Raw genomic sequence first — 9,323 nt, forward strand, 5'->3', positions numbered from 1 at the left:
TTACTTTTAAAAGAAATTGATACTTTCAACTTTCCTTCAAAAATATTTTTTTAAAAAAATTTATTTTAAAAGAATCATTAAAAAAAATTGAATAATGCTTACTTAAATAAATAAATAATTTCAATTTAATCAATAAATAAATAAGCAGAAAAAAAATGACAAAAAAAAATCTTAATGCGGCTCAGCTCAGCAGTTAAAATAGCTTGACTGGAAATTGGGCGCTGCTCAGAGGTGCTGCTTTAGACAAAGATCGGTAAAAGTCACCGAAATCTCAAGGCGAACTCCACCACACAAAATGGTAACACCCTCGTTCGCAGCAATTGAGATAAATTTTAATACTTTCTTATACTGCCATACGCTAGCAACAGGGCCAAACCTACAACCTTCTTCTACAAGATCTAAAATCTTGATGTTTTTAGTCCACTTCACAAGCCTGTCTAGAAATTCTTTTGCAATGCTTTCATGTGCAATAAGACGAGATGTTGTACTGCAGATCTGTCCATTTGTCCAAAAGTAACCAAATGCAGTCCATTCAGCAGCCTTGTCAAGATCAACATCCTCAAACAAAATGATTGGGCTTTTTCTATCGAATTCTAAAGATACAGGCTTAACCATTTGAGCTGCCACTTCCATTATCATGCTCCCTACTACAGTGCTTCTGGTAAAGGCAATCTTGTCAACATTGGGATGAGATGCCAAAGGAATCACAGCTTCCGAGCTCGATCCAGTCAGAATGTTCAGGACACCTAGAAGAAAACCAACCTCCCTACACATGTCAGCCAGCTTCAAACAGGTGATAGATACTAACTCAGAAGGCTTCAGTATTACAGCACAACCTGCAGCCAAAGCAAGAGCTACTTTTCATACGACCATCAACAGTGGATAATTTCATAGAGTAATCAATCCAACAATCCTAAGTGGTTTCTTAAGCACATAACTCTTAAATGTCTCAATAGGAAGAGAGATAGCAACCCTTTACTTCGTATCTAAACCTTCAACAAGGTACGTATAGTACTCAAAACATCAAGCAACATCATCAATGTCCCAAGTTACTTCTTCAAGTGGTTTCCCGCAAGCAATTGCTTCAAGCTTTGCTAATTAAGATTTTCTCTCTATTATCTTAGAAACGATGGCCCGTAAATACTTGGCATGAACAGTGCTAGAAGCTGAAGCCCAATCTTTGCCTTTGTTTCTAGAAAGAGCTCTCTGAGTAGCAGCCACTGCAAGCTCTACATCTTCAGTTGTAGCTGCTGGAATATGACCAATATTCTGTTCAATTGCATGATAGATAATTCAAATTCGCTTCTTGAGAATAAGCTCTCTTCACTCACTGTCGATGAGTAACATTCGACTAAAAATTTGGACCACCATATTAAATCAGTTTGCCACCTTTTTTTTTTCACTCTCACCTTCAAACCAATGTCTAAAAAGCTTTTCTTTTTTTTCTATGATCTTTCCCTAATCTCTGTACTCTTGTTCCCCTGTTGCTCTTGCCATCTTTCTTGCTGTAAATTACCATCATTTATAAAACTATGTGATTGAGTTTTAGTGCAATTCTGATTATCAACCAAAGCTAAAAATTAGCACCGATCCTAATCTCATTCTTTCAGCTTTTTTTTTTTTTTATTAATCAGATAATGGAGAAAAAAAAGAAATTAAACAATAGATAGACCATAAAAAAATAAAAATGATAAATAAAAAAATAAAAAAATCTAAAATAAAAATGAATAAAAATCCCTACAACCGAGCTTAGATTAGTCTTGATTGACAAAGAACCCCGGACAAAATAGGGTGTCTATAATTGTTTTAGTTAATTCCTTTATGGTGCAACAAAATTCATTAAAACTATTTTTTAAATGTGTTTATACCAAAATTACATTCATTCATGAAAAGATATGTTATTAATACTGAAAATGAAATCATTATAAATTATATAGATATTACATAAGAAGTTATTCTTAGAATTGAAATTTTCTTAAGAAAACATGACTAGTACAAAAGTTAATAATTTATTTTATTTTATTTTATTTTTTAAAATTATGTATTTTAATATATTTTATATAATAAAAAATTATGTATAAAAGAAATTTTTAAAAAATTATGTATAATTTTTTTAAATAAAAGAAATTTTAAGCTTTTAATTGATAAAAGGTATAATTATATTCAATTAACAAAAGTACCAATGAAAGATTATTTTAAATAAAAAAATGAGACAAAATATTGATTGATTATACATAACTCTATCTTTTCTATATGACAAAAATATTAGTGGTATATTGATAACTTAGTAATAAATTATTGACTACTTAATAGTAAATTAGTAAAAATTTAATAGTAAATTAGTTTTAGTTTAATAGTAATTAATTGAGAGTAGGAAATCATAAATAATTTTGTAGAAATTAATGATAAATTTTAGTAAATAATTGATAATTTAGTAGTAAATTAATGATAAATTAGTAGTAAAAAATTGATAATTTAGTAGTTAATCATTGAAAACTTAAAAGTAAATCAATAGAATTTAGTAGTAAATCATTGATAATATAATAGTTAATCAATGATAACTTAATAATAAATCATGCATAATTTAATATAAATCAGTAATAACTTTATAATGAATCATTGATAATTTAGTGATAAAATGGTGATAATTTTATAGTAAAAAATCAAAAATTAAGTAGTAAATGAGTGATAACATAATAATAAATATATAAAAATATAATAGTAAATCATTAATAATTTAGAAGTAAATTAATAATTTAATAGTAAATCACTAATAATATAATAGTAAATTACAAATAACTTAATTATAAATCAGTGATAATTTAATAGTAAAATAGTTAATCATTGATAACTTTTTAGTGAGTTATCTCTAAATTAATAGTAAAACAGTTATAACGTTATCATAAATTATCAATAACTTGGAGGTAAATTGCTAACAATTTAATAAAAATAATTCATAACATAATCATTCATAATTTAATGGCAAATCATTTATAGATTAGAAATAAATCATTAATAATTTAATAGTAAATCATTACTAATTTAGTAGTAAATCATAAATAAATTAGTAGTAAATAACTGATAATTTAATTATTAATCATTTATAACTTTTTTTAAACTTGAAGTTTCCAAGGATTAAACCCCGGTTACTAGTAGAAACAACGTCAAAATTTTCATTTTAAGGGTTAGGATAAGCTTATCATAAACCTATTTAATAAAAAAAATTATGAAAAAAAATATTTAAATTGAATAAAATAATAATGTTATCATATAAAAAGAAAATTATCTCATATATTATTAGCGGACTTTCTAAATTCTATTTTTCATAATTATAAATGCATAACAACATATTAATAAATTAAAAATAGATTAATAAAAAAGGCTAAAATAAAAATTAAAAAAAAAAAAGAAACGGAATGTAATTGACTAGGTGAGATTGAAAACAATGGTGGGAAAATTAGATTGAATGTTAGTAGAAGTGGTTATGAGGCAAATAGGACAAGAATAACATTAAAATTTTTACCTAGTAATAATTAAAAAAATATCAACAATGATTGATGCAAATAGTTAAGGCTTAAAATCTGGATGTAAAATACCGAAATTTAAATTCTAATGATCTTTTGTTGGTAGACAATCTGTAAATTTAAAAAATCTCAAAAGATTCATAAATCTTTTTATGAGTTAACAGTTTATCCTGACTTTGAATATGAATACTTCTTTTATTCTTAAACTTTTTGTGACAAAAAAATGACAAAATAACATTAATATTTATATGTTATAATAATTTAAAATTATTTGATATTTTATGTGACTTTGCAAGTCCTTTCACACTACATGAAAAGTGTAATAATAAAATAATATTAATTTTATTTTTTCTCTATCATTTATCAAAATTTGTTTTTCCTTTCAATTATTTTTGGGTAAATTCTATTTAAGTCTTTAAATTTTAAACATAATTTAACTCAAGTTTATTAGTTTAAAAAATAGACATTTCGTCTCAAACTTTTCAATTAATAGGACCATAAAGTTCTTCTGTCAATTATTTCTTAATTATTCCAAAAAAATTTCATTAAAAAATCATTTTATGCTTAAAAAATCAATATCCCCAAATATTCACATAAAGTAATGTTTTATACAAATAATTTTTTTTATTTTTCTTAAAATATATTAATAATATATAAAAAGATTTTTAGGTGCAGTATATAACAACAAACTTCACATTTATAAGTAAGTTAATATGTAAATATTTATAATAAAATAAATACATTTAACATGTAACAATTTTTCGACATGGAACAAATTTCAAAGAAAATGAACATGTAACATATAATAAGAAAAAATGTTTGGTTAAAAAAAAAAAAAGAAAAGGTTTGGTTAAAATTTTTACCTACTTAATATTTTCATCTTGTTATATATACATTTATATATTAACATACTTATAATCGTAAGTTTTATTTTTATATGTTGCATTTAAAAAATCTTTTTATATTATTAATATATTTTATGTATCTTGAGACAAAATAACAATAATTTATAATTATCAAATATTACATTTTGTGACTGTTTAAGGATATTAATTATTCATATGTAAAATAGTGTTTTAATGAGACTTTTAATGAAATAATTAAGAGATAATTGACAAAAAAATCTCATTATTCTATTAATTGAAAATTTTGAGGCGAAATGTCCATTTTTCAAAGTAAAAAACTTAAGTCGATTTATGCTTAAAACTTAAAAGAACTAAATGAACTTTACTCTTTTTTATTTTTTCTTAAAGACGGGCTTCTATTACTTGAACCGAGGTGACACATTTGCTTGGTTTCACACAAAGCTTTTAAAATCTTTTATGAGTACTTTATGAATTAATGTACTAATTGAAGTACTTCCATGATTGATATTTGCTATTTGATTTCACTCAAGCCATGAGAATGAACACGTATTTTTACATATTTGCATAAATGATGATAGAAAGGAGTCTCATTTGATGGAACTTATAACTAAATAAAGGCACAGATGCATATACACACATAGAAAATTCAAGCACAAAAATAACAAAAATTAAAATACAATATTGGTAAGAGATGAAATGCCTAATGGTACCACGAAATGTGGCAGTGTTGGCGCTTCAGCAGAGAAATGCTCCATAAATTAAACAGCAAGCCCTTTATTATGCAACAATAAAGTGCCAGTTGCATTTATAAAGCAGTTATGTGATAAATGTGAGACGTAGCTATAAAGAAGACTGATTAGTTTCGCAGAAAAATGCCCTCTCAGTATCTGACTTCAACAAAAAGATTTGCAGGAACTTTAGCTAGAATATTCACAAAAACATAGAAATTAACGTTCTTTGGAAAGTAATTGGCTCTTCTTCTGTTTCAGTACTTCTTATCCAACTTAGGCATGAGTGAGATTTACAGTAACTGATCCAAGATTTTTTTTTTATGTCCACTTATAATATATAAAAAATTATTAATGGATTTATTAATTTTATGGATAAAAAGGATATTAAAAATTTTTGAGGATTTGACGAAAAATTTTTTCAATTTTTTTTTTATTTTTTGATTTTTGAAGATGTTGATTGACACTCTACTTCAAAACCATGGATCTGCCTATGCATCTTTAGTCTTCTTTAGAATCGTGAGTATTCTATAAAAATATAACATCGGTTAAGATTACAAGGTGAAAAGAATTCTGTAGACAAATGTGAGATAAATATTATATTTTCAAATACACGTGAAAATGTATATGAATGAAGTTAATGGCCTAAATCTTTCATGCTGGAAAATTTTTACGTTGGTTTGTTCACTTTTATAGGGAAGCATAAAGGCTTCCTTGTAATGCCTATCTTTATTAAGAATACAGCAGCATTAAGCAAAAGGAATGAATTATATATGAGGTTTTAGGTTCTAAATAGTCAGAAGCAGCATGTTCAAATATGTTGAAATGCGAAGTGGTAAAAAGACATACCATTTGTATGAAGATTTGTTCCATGGTAGTGTTTAGATTGCCATCCCAGCGTTTTTTATCTCCATCAAATTGAACTTACTGTATATTGGGTGTGATCAACTCTCATTGAGAGAAAATCTTCATTTTTGAACAGTTTCTGACAATAACCTTTTCCAAGGAAGGGAATGGAAAGGTATAATTCTCTGAGCAGAAGTTTGATAGGCTTGGAAGACTACGAAGTTCCAAATACTTCAGCTAGGAAAAAATGATGTCATCCTTCACTTCATAACTTGCACAAGCTATGACTTCTGCTATCATTTGGCAATCAGTAATACACATTCTTGTAAGATGCATCTTCAAGTGGTGTTTCTTCCTTCCAGAGATGTGTCAGCTCAGGAAGTTCTGATAGACTTAGTTCAGTCAACCAAGAAAGTGCTTTTGCATGTTCTCCCACACCCACATGTCCTTCACTTGGAAATATTTCTTTTAAGGAAGCTTCATCGACAACTAGCTTTCTAAGATTTCGAAATGACTGAATGAAACAATCTGGGAGAGTGACGGCATAGTCAGGAAGGAGTATGAGTTCATGCGCTCTTAGTTCGCTAGAATATTGAGTTGGAAGTTTTCCAAGCCATGTTTCCTTCGTAATGTCATTCTTCTCAAGAATTAGTACTTGTAGATTAAGGAATGAATCCTGAGAAATTAACAAGTATGTTAAAAAAAAGCAAGGGTTTCAATTGGCAAAGGACTTAGAGCATACTTGCAACTACAATGAACCTAAAAGGTCTAAATCCCAATTGTTTATTTAACAATGAGAAGAATAGAATAAAATAAAAACAGCAGAACAGCTAAAACTTGGCATAGTAATGTAATATATAGTTTTGGAATTACTAGAAAAATAACGCAAATTATTGCAGATTGACCTTGACATAATCGACCGCATAAAATTTTATATTGAATATTCATCAGCGCAAGCTAAATGTTATAATGTTCATACCTTACTGACCCATAACAAGGGTTGTTGAGTAGAGATTTCAAGTTGGTTCTCTCCTTGCGTTTTTAGTAGGTTTAGATACTCTCCCACGAATATCTCTACTTTGCTGCATTCAATCACCTGCAATTCTATCAATGATGGCCATTCTGTAGTATGTATCGTGGAGTAAAAACACTTCAATTTGGGTAGTGTACAAAATCCAAGGAAACTCACTTTAGGAAGTACAACTTGACGATCGATTGAATAGCAACTTTTGCATGTGACTCACTAGAATTGAGTCCATAAGCTCCAACTGTTTCTTCTAATGAATCATAGTTCCATAAATGCAGTTCTTTTAGTTTGTCAGGTCTTTCCATCATATTAAATGGAAAAACACTCAAAAGTCTTTCACAGCTTTTCACTATGAGGACATTTAGTTCATAAAATGAAACCTCATTGAGTTTGTCCCACTAAATCTTTCTCCACTTCCCCGTGCCAGAGATTCTCAATTCATTTAATCTGGGGAAAGCGAGGCAAAATAAATTATACTTAGATAAGATGCATGGAAGGAATGGGAAACTAACCGCATTAAATCTTATAAAATATATGCTATGGAAGGTGAAACTAATAGAGGCAAGAAAAGCTAGCTACAAGAATATACAATTATACTAGCACAATCACAAAAGAAGCAATCGCCTTTTCATTGAAGAGGGATAAAGTATCAACCTCTCTGATTTGTTTTCTTCTTCCTTATGAGCAATTTGAGGTTGATCTCCTATTAGAGAATTGGAGATTAAATTGTTTTCGTTACCAAAGTTGTGAATGTATTGAGTGTAAAGGCTGCCTGTATTGTTATTAATATAATAGAGCGATGCACATATTATTCTCTTCTCCGGATTTTTAGGGAGATTGAGCCATAATCAAGAAGATGGTTCAATATTTGAATAAGTTTGGGTCTGTTTTTTATAACACTAATTAACTTTTCATCTCAAATCAGGGTCATTGGAAAATTTACATTAGAGGGACTATAATTTGCTACTTGTATGCATAAACTTTATTCTAGTGTCGACTAAATCTTGTTTTTCTTTCAACAACCCCGACTAAGAACTTACACTTACAAAGAGAAATAATTTGCCAAGTTTGAACAGGACTCAACAGTTATATACTGGAGCCAAGGGAACATTATTGTAAACGTGGCAGCCTCCTATTACATCCATAGACTTCCAAAATCTTAAGATTTTTTAAGTCTAAAACTCCTCGAAGATTCTCATTCCATATCTCCATTAACTTAGAAAACTCGAAAAGTACACAATACTCCATTCCTTGGAATCCAACCTATAAAATCCAACTTATTAACTAGTTATCATAAGACAAAAAGAAATATCATGGCTAAAAAGAAATAAAAACGGAAAAACTAAAAAAAACAGAGCAATATGGCTTTCAAAACAGCACCAAGAAACAGAGATATTAATTGCAAGATCCTTCGAAAACAAACAAGATTAGAGATAAATAGGTTTTGGTAAATTTATAAGTACCTTTTCTGTGTAAAGCTGTTGGATGGAACTGTTGAGGTCACCTGCCCAAGATCCTTTCTCATCTTTGTTTTCTACTTGGACTCTTCTTAGCAGGGGGAGACATTTAGAACTCCATGACAAAAAATCTTCAATTCAAGAAATTGGCTCACAATTACTTGTTCCAAAGATGGGAACTCAAATGTGTGATTGGTAGTCGATAACTCTCGATGAAAAATATTCTTGCATTCAATTTGAAGGATTTATGCTATGAAAAGAAATAATTTTTAAATTGTAATTTTATTCAACAAACCAATAATTCAAATAGGGCTTTCGTTTATACTTTTGTTAAACAAGTATAAATGATTATGTTCGAATATATATCTTGTATGATTTTATCTTTCATACACAAATATAATATTAAATAGTTTTGATTTTTGTACAATAATTAGAATTTAAAATCTCATTAGCAAGTCTTTCCTAATTGTTAGTAAAAAAGAAGGCTAACGATGCATTTGATGCAAGAAGAAAAATTGTAAGAGACTTAAATTTCTACCTATATCTTTCATGCCTTTTGTTTTACCCAAAATATATAATTTTTTAATTTTCTATCTAAAAAAACTTTTTCTTTCAATAGGATATCGAAATTGTTAAATACTTGATCATTGACTTAAAAAGATTATTAGAAGACAACTTTGGAAAGGCAACTGCTAATTTACATGTTATAAATCCATTTCCCATGTCCAATGAGATAGATATGAAAATTGAAGTATTTGCAAAGATGCAAAACTTGGACTTCATTTATATTCAAATGGGTGTCAGTTCGATGTGGTTGCAATCACTTTTTAGTTTTAATCGTGTCGGCTACCCATTTGATTGCTAGTGATGTGGCA

At 28.2% G+C, this 9,323-nt stretch overlaps 1 pseudogene; it reads right to left on the reverse strand.

Moving 5' to 3' along the window:
• Nucleotides 1–225: 225 nt before the first annotated feature.
• LOC111292483 (aminoaldehyde dehydrogenase 1, peroxisomal pseudogene) lies at nucleotides 226–1,497 on the reverse strand (annotated as a pseudogene).
• Nucleotides 1,498–9,323: the final 7,826 nt, after the last annotated feature.

The sequence above is a fragment of the Durio zibethinus genome, chromosome 7, assembly GCF_047325235.1.
Source record: "Durio zibethinus cultivar Kanyao isolate XHJ-2024 chromosome 7, ASM4732523v1, whole genome shotgun sequence".
Taxonomy (NCBI): Eukaryota; Viridiplantae; Streptophyta; class Magnoliopsida; order Malvales; family Malvaceae; genus Durio; species Durio zibethinus.